Here is a 12,411-nt window from a genome sequence, read left to right on the forward strand (position 1 = left end):
ACGCAGCGCTCCAACCCCCCACTCCCCCCAGCCCAATAGGAGGGGAGGAGGCGGGGTCTGCTCGCAGCTAGAGTACACAGAGGGGGGAGGGGGCAATGTGAGGAAGCTGAACTGCATCGGCCCAGACTCTGACGGATAGGTCCGCTGAGGTAATTGAAATGAAACAGGTGCGTTTATGTAAAGACTGGACTGTCGTGTGCCTCGTGTGCGCGTAATGTGTGTATGTGATGCTTAAACAACTTGTGCAGGTGTACAGGTTTGTGTGTGGTGTGAAGGTGTGTACAGCAGATGTTCAGCACCTGTAAGGGACTGTAGGAAAATTATTATAGGATCCTTGATCCTTTTGCTTTTGGCCTGCGGGAGTCTTATCTGATTACGAGAGAAATGGGTCCAAGTTTCATAGGATAGTCTATCCGAGTCACAACAGGAGGCTAGTCTAACATCTGGCCAAGGGACAACAGTTGAAAATTAGCCTTTTGACTTACTAACACAGGCACATTGATGAAGATTAATGAGCATCATACCTGTTAAAAATAAATAGAATAAAATATAATAATAAACAAACAAAAACATAAAGATACATATCTTAACAACAGCAAAGTCAGAAAGTAGGAAAACTTAAAAACCTAAACATCAAAAAAGTAGGCTAGCCTTTTTCCCAACACATCATCTTAGCAACTGGAGTTTGTTTGTTTGTGTTTAAAATGAGTTTTCCTGAAATCCTACAGTAGGTATTTGTTTTCATATGGAACAACTCATAACACCACATTTAAAATTTTAAAGCACATTTTTTAACCTTCACTTGTGGGCCATTCTAGTCCATTTCTTTTATTAGGCTACAACATCATCCAATTCCAAATGTTATTTTGATATCTGTAATCATGGTTAGGGCAACAAAAATTGCCTCCCCTCAGCAGCATCAGACCTGTGCCAGGTGTGCTTTTGCTTGTCATAGCAACTTTATTCATTTAGTAGCTTTTGGTTCAAAAATACCAGGAGTACCTGGAGTGCTCAGTAAACAGGACGCACATTTTGTTATATTTGCCATAACGATGCCGTTAGCTAAGACCGCTTCTACTGTACACTCTGGGAAAATTATTGTTCCATTAATATTTTAAGGATTATATAGGAGGACACTATCTTAAATTCTTAATGAGGTAAAGGAGCTGAAAGGATGCAAGACAGACATCGAGCAGGCCTCTTTCTGCTGGACTAGTAAGTGATATTAGCTGGCTTGCTTTGTCTTGTGTTGCTTAATGTTTGGCTGTGGTAGCAAAGTTGCTGACTTGCTAGTTTTTGAAGTAATGCTGTTCATATGTATGACAACGGTGTATGAGTGAATTGCACTTTGGGTAGGGTCCAAAGAAAAAATGAATAAAGCTGGGGAGGGTGTAGCTTTATTAAAAAGTGAAAAGTTTCAAACCCCCCTCCACACCCTAAGAATTTGGTTCAGTACTTAAGTGTGTGTGTGTGCGTGTGTGCGCACACACATGTGTGTTTATACTTTACAGGGTAGCGATGGGGCAGTGGATAAGACACATGCCTTTGGTGTGGGAGACCTTGGTTCAATTCCCCACTGTAACACATACACCATTGTGTCCCTGAGTAAGACACTTAAATGTCCTCTGACATAAATAGCAATTGTAAGTTGCTTTGAAAAAAAAAAGGCTGCTAAATGATACAGTAAATAAGAGGTATGTGTCCATGACTTTGCTGCTAGCAGGTGGTTTGTCCAACAGCCTCTCATATGCATCACTTCCCCGCCTCTTTGACTTCTTATGAACACACACACATTCACACACCTCTGATCGCTGGCCACCTAGGGTGCCTACCTGAGAGCTAAAGTAACTTCAGAGCTTCGCACCACCAACAGATGGATCTTGCAGTTAGAGCCTCTAGGCTGCCGCTTTCATCTTTGTCTTTCATCCACTACCTCGCCATTCACACACACACACACAGACACAGATACACACGTACACACACGTGGCACAGAATCGAAAACTCTCCGTTCACCCAAGAGCACTCTGGCAGATACAGCCGACTCGCCCAGGGTATAAATAATGCATTAGATCTGAAATATTAAGGCTCTCTGCTCTGTACTGCTTTCAATCTGGTCTGACTGACTGTCTGTCCATCTGTCAGTCTGTCTGTATCACTTCCATCTTTCTTCTCTCTCTTTTTGGTCAAGAAAGGAGACAAAATGTTGCTCCACAAGTGTTGAATATGTAAATAAGCAGGTGTTTGCTAACAAGTTCAGCATATACAGTGTAAGTTAGAGGAGATGATGTGCCCCCAAGTGGCAAAGAAAAGTTTTTGCAGGTTTAAACCTTCTTCTTCTTCTTCTTCTTCTTCTTCCATCTGACACACTGTGTATCATGTCACTCAAAAATCTAACAAAAGAGGTACCCACTCTTAAAAAAATTGTTCATTAGCTCTACTGAACTGAAAATCCACAGGTGTACATTCAATTTTACTTACTTAGCTCTGATTGCACTGATTTTACTACGACACCACTACACCAGTGTAGTTTGGGCTGCTGAGTGTTTAACAAGTGCCGTTTACTTCACCTGGCTAGATGTAAAACAATAGGTCTCAGTAGTTATATATATAATATAATAGTTCACAGTATCATACATTCAGTACTTAGCTATCTTGATTCTCTAGCTGCCAATACAGTGTGTCTCGACTTGTATCTGCTATATATATATATATGCTTTATATATGTATGTGCAACAGCCATATAAATAGAACCGGGGTATACTGTTCCCCAGCACAATATCCTCTTATTATGACACATTCACCTTTCAAAGAGTTTTGTATTATCAACAATGTTTTTCCAGGTCAATGCTGAATGTTGAAATCACCCACCTACAGCTTATAGCCTCCTTGGAGCCTACTCCCTCAAATTTGTGAGCAAGACTGTAGACATTGATATCTCCAGGGGCAGAATGGATTTTTACCATTCAAACTGCATTTGAAACATCCATTACCCTTAGTTCTTTTGGAGTCTGAACTGCAAAGTTAGACCTTACTTTTAGCACTTTGACATAGGACCCTGGAAACATAGGGATGAGCACAGACAGAGTGTTTCTCAACTTCCCCCAGGTCGCAGCTTTAGTATTGAATTATTTCACAGTGAATGGCACACTTTTGAGATATACTTGTCAACACAAGTATGCTAACGCAGAAGCTTCAAGCTATGCAAGATCAATTTCACACGTCAATGAGTTCTGGAGTGTTTCAACACAAAATCTTCACGCACCGCAAGTGTGTCTGAATGTTGTGGCTAGGGACACTATAGCATGAATCAACAAGTAAAAGCTGGCCCTTTCTGGTTGATTTTATTTCCACTGAAAACAACCCTGACTGACTAGTTTAACAAAGCCCTAGCTGAACATGTCCGTATCATGGACTTATTAAGGAGAACCGTGTGCATAGGCATGTTTATGAGGCTTTTTCATTCAGAAAGAAATGAAAACGTACAAATTCTGACCCTACCATCTGAATGTCGCAGATGAAATAGAGACTCATCAGACCAGGCAACGTTTTTCCAATCTTCTATTGTTCAATTTTGATGAGCCTGTGCGAACTGTAGCCTCAATTTCCTGTTCTTAGCTGACAGGAGTGGCACCCGGTGTGGTCTTCTGCTGCTGTAGCCATCTGCTTCAAGGTTTGACGTGTTGTGCGTTCAGAGCATAGACTGTATAGAAGAAGTGGATGTAGTCATCGGTGACATCACCCATTGCTTTATGGACTGCCATTTTGAAGCCTCAGGGTTGTCCGATAGGGCGCTGCCATGTTGAGTTTTTGCAGCCAGGAAGTGCCCAGAAGGGAGCATATTTGGACGAGACAGTGGCGCTAACGGCCGTGTGTGGAGCTAGCTAGCTAGCTTAGCTAGGTGCATCTGTAATTCATGTTAACTATCATTTTAACAGGGCTGATAATTTTGTCTAGTGAACAACAGGCTCAAAACGAAATGTACTCACCAGAGAAAGTGAACAGCCAACTCCTAATATGCTTTTTCAACGGCGCTAGTTAAAATGTTACTAAATGTTGTATTAAAGAAGACCAGAATCTAGCGAATGAGACGATAAACTTGTTAGGAAAGGGTTTACTTAGGTAATAAAAAAGTAGAGTAATTTTAATTCAATTCAATTTTATTTATATAGCGCCAAATCACAATAACAGTTATCTCACAGCGCTTTTCATAAAAGAGCAGGTCTAGACCGTACTCTATGATGTTATTTACAGAAGCCCAACAATTCCCATTTTTTACCATTATTTCTAATGGAACCGGACTTCTTTTTGCAACCAGCCCCATGCTGGCCATTCAATAGAATGCAGGTATAAAGGACTTCCTTATGTCTGCCCATTCATCATCATCAAGACATCAACAAGGCATTTTCGTCCACACGGCTGTCACTCACTGGATATTTCTTTATCTTTATCGGACCATTCTCTGTAAACCTTAGAAATGGTTGTGCGTGAAAATCTCAGTAGATCGGCAGTTTCTGAAATACTCAGACCAGCTCGTCTGGCACCAACAACCAAGCCACGTTCAAAGTCACTTATATCCCCTTTCTTCCCCATTCTGATGCTCGGTTTGAACTTCAGCAAGTTGTCTTGACCACGACTTCATGCCTAAATTCATTGAGTTGCTGCCATGCGATTGGCTGATTAGCTGCTTTTGTCTGCAAGTAATTGGACAGGTGAACCAAATAAAGTGGCTGGTGAGTGTATATACTGTGGTCATGGAAACGCACGTTTGTTAGGTTTGTTATCTCCCCAATTGCAAGAGCCACATTGAGTATGTTCCCAAGTTTATGCTGGCTGGGCCATGCGTTGTCTTTTGCATTCACTTACTTACTGTAAGTGGACCATGTTTGTGCTCTTAGTGCTCTTGAAACACTGTAGTTTGATAATTTGGGGTGTAATGCAATATTAAAACGTGAAGATATTTCCTGTTGAGGTGAAATATGTCTTAGCATGACAGAGTGTTGCGTTTCAAACCAAACTCACTAGTTGAAAAGGCACAATCCATCCTGAGTAAGAGCCAGTGCACTGCTTACCTGCAGCACTGGCCAGACTATACGGGAGGTATCTCCAGTGTTGTTGCCGAATCACAAAGATGTTTTATGAGACGCAAGAGGCGTCACTTAGTTTTATTTTTGTAGACCAACTTTTGTATTAGAACCATAGACCATATAAAATAAGTGGATGTAGTCACCGTAACGTCACATATTGCAGTTCAGAGATTTCAGATTAGCTTGCTGAGAAAAATCCTACAGATCCTCCCACCTACAGGGGGAATGTGTTTCATGTGGATTTAGTATCTCCAGTATAATAGGATTGTACTTTAAAGCTGCAATTTTGTAAGAGAGGAAAGTACTTCTAAAACACTCTGAAACTAAGCTCATTGCAAGTGCAGCATATCTCTTGTGACATGACACACTTCAACAAGAGATGACTTAAAGAAGGCTGCCAGGGGAGCACTGCCAAAATATCCTTGTCATTTTGGCGTAACACTCAGTTTGAAATCAGTGGACACCATCTCTCTGAGTTGTTCAGACAACATTGAGCTGATTATGTGGGCCCATGCCTGGCTGCAACAAGGGCTTCATTAAATCAGTTTGTGGTGGTGGATCAATTGAAAAGCCGTCTGTGTTGACAAGTGTTTGCTATGACAGAAAGGATGAAAGCCGCGGCCCCCTGCACTGCAAGCTAATAGCACAATAAGCTCAGATGAATGGTGTAAGGAAAGCCGAGCAGCACAAGTTGGACAATGGTCCAAAATGCCAATACTTGTTTTAAGTACTTGCCTTTTTTGTTTTTGGCTTATCTTTTAAAACTTTCTGTGCAAAACAGGCTTAATGTTAAATGAAGATTAAAAGCAGAAGTGCTTTAGACAGCTCTGGTACATCTTTGACTTTTCAATGAAGCAGCTGTTTTATGCATTCAAGCTTTCATCCTAACCTGCAGCACCATTACACTTAGAAGACGATTTTTTTTTGTAACCTGCTGCACATTACATTTAAGCTAGATAAAAAGCTTTCTTCTAAATAGCAGTGCTATTGAGGAGGACGAAAAGGCTTTCTACAAGAAGACTTTGGAATAAAAGTGCTGGGTCTCACAGTGAATATTAAAGGCCTTGGGGGCAAAATTAGAATCAGAAATCCTTTATTGATTCCTGGGGGGAAATTGGTCAAGTGGTCAAAACAGGTATCAAGGAATGTTTGATAGAGACCTTGGGCCTGCACAGGCATTTACTGAGGCTGTCTTTCAGCATAAAGAAGATAAAAACGGCTTCCTTACATCATTATTTACTAAAGACAAGGTGAACAGAAGAGGTGATCTTAGATTCATACTTCAGAGTATCAGACAAAGACCGTCTACTCCTGTTTTTAGCAAAACATAGCTTACTGTACATTGAGAAAAGAAGGTCACGGAGAACCGATCAGTGACCCTGCATGATTGATATACACAAGTATTTGTAAAACCTGACTGGATTTACATAGTTGGTTGTTGAAACATGCACTTGCACATATAGACATAAAACGGGGCTTCAGCACCTGCCCTTTTTATTCCTCAAGAGAAAGTGCCCCTGTGATCGACCTGTCCAGGATGTACCCTGCCTTTCGCCCGATGTCAGCTGGGATAGGCTCCAGCCCCCCCGCGAGCCTGTACACAGGATAAGCGGTTGACGATGGATGGATGGATGGATGGATGGATGGATGGATGAAGAAAGTTCCCTTTTTTATGGGGTGCTTTTTTTTCCTTTTAAATAAAGTATATGTATTCCTGTTTGCACACAGATTCCCTGTCAAACAAATATATTTATTGAATAAAAAAATCTAAATAGGCTATCAGGTCGGAAGAAAAGACTCTCTACCTCTCTTTCTCCCTCTCACTCGCTCCCATCCCACTGCAGCAGCGCAGCACGCAGACAGACAGGCAGCAGCCCCTCCCAGCAGTGTTTTTCTTGGCTTGTGTGGAGGTGAGTGGTGATGAACAAAAGACTAAACCACCAGTGCCTTGAGTTTACCGCTAATTAGCCAAGACAAAAGGCAAATATAGGCCTATGTCTTGCTAACATGCATGACTCATGAGCTGAGCAAATGTAATAAAGTAGCTGAAGTTCAGCTAAGCCAAAAGGCTGCATCATGGCCATACAGGCTAATGTACTGTACTTAATGGAGACACTACAGGTGAACACAGTAGGGCCTAACATTTGAGTCCAATGACGTCATCACAATCACCACATTGATATGCTAATTAGGTGTTAACTAATTAAAAAGCGGCAATTGCATAATTTGGCAAGTCGCTGCAGGTGAATGGGATAAAGAAAAAAAAGCACATCACCACAGAACTTCCCCAGTTAATGACTTACATCAAGAGTCTTTTCCACTGTTCTGTTTAAATATGCAGAAGTTTTCTTTCCATTAGAGTAAAAGAAGACATTGGAAGCAAAATAGAACAAAATCTCGAAATTGACCACTCCATGATGAAACTCCATGTATTCAGGCAATTCAGTATTCTGTTGCTTGGCTGTGTGAAGCTGAAGGTTATCCTTACTCATTTGACATCTTGCTTGTGAAACAAAAAGTAAAAGCATTTAAATAACATTTTTTTTAATTATGCCTGCAGCCCAATGCCACAGTTTAGTGTGAAATTTTTTGTTGAACACCAAAAGAATTAAAACGCTTTATTGTCTTGTGAAAAATAAGCAAATTGTTAATGAAATGTCATTTATTCTAAATATACACTTGAAACTAGTAGCATAGAAGACATGAACATTGTGGCATAGTTTCCTTTGCTGTTGCCTGCTCCTATGATAAACCTAGTGAATACTAAAGAAGACCGTGGTCTTATTTTGTAGAAAAGTAAACATGTTGAATATACAATAAATTGGAAGGAAGTCAGAGTTGTGTTAATATATTTAATGTCTTGTTTAAAAATAATGCCCTTTTTTTTACTTGAGCCCCTGCCCACCAAGATGTCTGTGCACGTCCCTGTGTTGAAATATAGGTTAATGTAATACACAATTATTTCACCACAAACCATTAACCACCTTATTTGTCTTTCATGCAGTAGCTCCACTTTAATCTTGAGAAACTGCAGAGCTGCAGTCTCTATTCATTTGTCACTGTAACCTACACTGTACATTTTACATTTACAGCTGGGCTGAGGCTTATTTTTGACCCTTTTCTCTCTGCTCTGCTCGCCTGCCATTCACCGGTCTTGGGCAGAGTTATGCATATCTGCCGACTCACTGACAATTACATGCAATTCAAGGTTCCTCGTGGGTTTATTCCAAGTACTGCTTAAAAACAATATAATATTCTTTGTGTTGTTTAACAATGGTGATAGATGATCCCAACGTCCTGCCAACTCTGCGCAGCAGGTGCCCTCTCTCCATCTTCTACCACTCACACGATACGCCCATACATGCGCACTGACGGCCCCGTCGTTATTGGTTAGGATTAAAATGATGATAACAGACGTTAAGCTTCCCCCATATAGCCAAATGCTTTGATCAGCTGTTTCTCAATCTGCGTTCTTGTCTTTACTTGTGTTCTTTGGAAGTTTTGACACGTCATCAGTCGCAGACATTTTACCAAACTTGGTATTGAGAACTCGGTATTGAGAAACAGCCCTCGTTTCATAATGGCTTTGCAAAACACAGTGGTGCTTTTAGCTAAATGCATGTTAATATGCTCCCAATAACAATGCATGCTGATGTTTTGCCGGCATACTGTTAAGCATATTCACCATCTTTGTTATGCAGAGTAAAGGGGGCATCCAAAAAGCAGACACGGGGTTAGGGAAAAAAAACAGTTTGTTTATTTAACAAGAATGAGGGTAGAGGTCCTTGGTGGGTAGTGAGAGAGAGTGGCAGGCAGGCAGGCGGGCAGCGGAATCCAAAAACTCAGAGACAAGCGGACGAGCAGATTTTCCACAAACAGAGGTCCCCTGGGACAAAAACAAACATTAGATACAAGACGAGAAAAATGCGAACAGAGTGTAGGGCCTGAAGCTGGGTTTACCACACGGGTGAACGGAAGATCTGGCGAATACTGGAGGGATAAACCAGGTATAAATCAGCCGTTGTGATTAGTGGATTGGATACTGGTGTGTGGGAAAACTCCAGGCAGTCACACTGCCCAGGAACTGCAGACACACCCACACAACAGACAGAAAACACACAGGGACGGGGGAAGAGAGAAAGGACAAACTAGGGGCTGGGAAGGAAGGCACTGGTGGACACAGGTTTGAGCTGCAAGACGTGGAATGTAGGATGTATTCTCAGGTACCGGGGCAGTTTGAGTCTTACAGCAGCAGGGTTAATGATCCTCTGCACCTCAAAAGGGTCTAAGAAACTGGGCGAAAGTTTCCTACTGTCTGTCTTAAGGGGAATGTTTCGAGAGGACAGCCACACCTTCTGACCTGGTATGTAGGGAGGAGCAGGGGTCTGACGTCGGTCAGCTACGCGACGGTTGCCTTCCGTGGAGCGTAGCAGTGCAGCCCGAGTGTCCCTCCACACTCTGCGACAGCGTTGCAGATGGTGCTGAACTGAAGGAAATCACTCTGCTGGGAGGGAAACAGAGGAGATAGATAACCAAGAGAAGCCTCAAAGGGAGACATACCTGTAGCGGCACTAGGCAGGGCGTTGTGGGCGTACTCTATCCATGTAAAGTGAGAGCTCCAAGAGGAGGGGTTAGAGGCTGCCACGCACCGCAAAGCCGATTCCAGGTCCTGATTGGCTCTCTCCGCCTGTCCATTAGTCTGGGGGTGGAAACCAGAGGAGAGAGAGACTGTGGCCCCTAGGGCCAGACAAAAGGCTTTGTGACCACAGACTCGATTTCCCAGGTGACCATGGCTACCACGCAGGAGGAGGGAATGATTGATTCAGTCACTGGGGACTCCTCAGTGGGGGCAAACTGTCTGGACAGGGCATCAGCTTTCCCATTTTTGGAACCAGGTCTGTAGGTGAGTACAAAAGAAAAACGACCAAAAAACAGAGACCATCGAGCCTGGCGGAAGTTAAGACGTTTTGCAGACTGAATATAGGTGAGGTTTTGGTGATCTGTCCAGACAATAAGAGGAATCTCCCCTCTAACCAGTGCCTCCAAGCCTCAAGGGCCAGCTTGACTGCCAAGAGCTCTCGGTTACCGACATCGTAGCTCAGTTTGGCAGGGGAAAGTCGGCAAGAGAAAAAAGGCACAGGGGTGTAACTTTTGGTCTAGTTCTGAGCATTGTGAGAGGACTGCTCCAACCCCCACGTCAGAGGCATCCGCCTCTCAGGGGTGCTGTGCGCTTTGTGTTTTGGTTCTCACAGTCTTTTAGTAAGAGATGTTTTGTTGTACCCTTTAATTTTTCTGAGTAGTTAGAATAGTAATCCTCCTTTTGAGTATCTCTTTTGGTAATATTCTTTGTTGATTTCCACAGCACCCATTGGCCCATTTTCTGAGTTCTGTTTTTACTCTATTACAATAAATATCCTTTCAAACTACTAAGACCATCTGGTTTATGTCTATGTCCCGATACCCCTTGCATACTGGGACGTAACAGAACAAAACACAAAGGACAGCTGAGGCCCACAGGAATGTCAATGGTATTTCAGGTATTTGGTCATAAACCAACCTGGACAAATTTTGAGCTGATGATGGTATAAGAGCATCACCAAAGGCACTAGGCTTCACACTCTGGGGACCAAGAATATCTTTATAAAATTTTATGGCAATCCATTACATCCCAATTGTGACATCATCATGTATCACCTGTTCATATTCATATTGCTACCAGTAACAGTCCAATCATCTTGGCTCCCTGTCCACAAATGTCAAACCTGCAGCCAGAAACCTCGGTGTCTTTTCTCTCTTGGCCTGAATTCATACAGGCTTTTATATCATCTCGGTTTGATTATTGTATTTCATTGGCTAAGCCAAAAAAACAGTCTCACACCTTCAGCTGGTACAAAATGCAGCTGTTCGGCTTTTAACAAATACAAGCAGACAAGAACATAACACTGTTTTAGCCTCTCTTGCTGGTTACAAGTTTTAGAATTCAGTTCAATTATATTCATATAGTGGCAATTCACAATAGAAGTTATCTTATTGCACTTTTCATATAGAGCAGGTCTAGACCTTACCGTTGTAGCATGCTTAAATTAGTTATGAATTTTAATAAATTTATGAGAATTAATACCAAATTATGAATTTTAATATTCATAAAATCAAAAATTATTCCTCATTTCAGGGCACCACCAGAGTTGTTATAATCCTAGAGTCTCCGGACCTCTAGGTAGCTTTTAATAACTATACAATTATTATTAGTGATCAGTAAGTTAATAATCGCTAAATTATCTTAAATCAGTCAGTCAGTCTCATATCTAAAGGGTCAATTCTCTTGGCAGGGACGTAGAAATAGGCAACACACACAGCTCTTGATTATATTACAGTGAATTTATTCTCTAACTAATGCGATATAAAAGGGTGGTTCAATACAGGGAAAATAAACAATTGCTGAACAATGAGAAATGGAGGTTCGATTGTGGGAAGCATTTGACTCATACGGCATAGGAGAACTAATGAAAGTAAGTTAGGAGTTTAGGAGTTAAAATGAAATATTAGCCTTACGGGACATCTGACCACAGAATGTGTGTTAAGTCTTACAGCTTGTCGGCCTGCTTTGGCCTGTTGCACGGGTCCCACGCTGGCTGCCCGATCCTGGCTTTTTGCTAGGGATTCTCCGGGGTTCTCCGTGTCTGACTGAAGAAAACGCCTCCTCCGTCTGGCAATTCGGCTGTTTTCAGGTTTTCTTCGTTGAGGCTGGCGAGACCACGTGGCTTGGTCTGACCTCGGTGAAGTTGGCTCAACGAAAAAGCTTAAAAATGGAACTTGGTCATTCCTGAATTAGTCCAGTGTAGCTTAACGGACTGATAACTTTAACAAAACAAAAGAAAGAAAGAAAATAAAACCAACTGAGGGGCAGATCGATGTCGCGGCACTTCGCGTGTGTAGCTTCGCTGGCCGAACTCTTAGGGCGTTGCCTGGAGAGGCACGCCGGACACGTGCCGAAGCGTCCAGAGAGCCCAGCGGAAGACCAGGGCACGAGGGGAGGAGAAGAGCAGAGAGCGCCGAGCGAGCAAAAAGAGGGCGAACGACGTCGCGTGTCGCTCTTTTGTTGCCTGGGGCGTGGTTCCCCAGAGGGCGTTTCAGGTTTCCCAAGGGACTGCCTTTCTAAACTTAATGTCTAAAAGAAAAGAAATCTATTTGCGCGTATTATAATCAAATATTTTCCACAATCAAACCTCAATGGACGAACAGTTGTACCGTTCTAAGTTAAGCATTTGGTAAAACAATTATTATTGGTCAGGATATTTATACATTTAACATCATTTCCAACGATGGT

At 42.3% G+C, this 12,411-nt stretch overlaps 1 long non-coding RNA gene across 3 annotated transcripts; it reads right to left on the bottom strand.

Moving 5' to 3' along the window:
• Positions 1-8,818: 8,818 nt before the first annotated feature.
• Positions 8,819-11,730, bottom strand: LOC123962036. Of its 3 annotated transcripts, XR_006822839.1 has the most exons (4): positions 11,673-11,730; positions 9,734-9,981; positions 9,445-9,585; positions 8,819-8,970 (listed from the first exon to the last, which is right to left on the bottom strand). It is a non-coding gene; the product is annotated as an uncharacterized LOC123962036 (long non-coding RNA). The 3 variants fall into 3 exon arrangements; XR_006822837.1 differs by lacking the exon at positions 11,673-11,730 and having other exon boundaries at positions 9,734-11,373; XR_006822838.1 differs by lacking the exon at positions 11,673-11,730 and having other exon boundaries at positions 9,445-9,588; positions 9,734-11,373.
• Positions 11,731-12,411: the final 681 nt, after the last annotated feature.

Source organism: Micropterus dolomieu, linkage group LG22 (assembly GCF_021292245.1).
Source record: "Micropterus dolomieu isolate WLL.071019.BEF.003 ecotype Adirondacks linkage group LG22, ASM2129224v1, whole genome shotgun sequence".
Classification (NCBI taxonomy): domain Eukaryota; kingdom Metazoa; phylum Chordata; class Actinopteri; order Centrarchiformes; family Centrarchidae; genus Micropterus; species Micropterus dolomieu.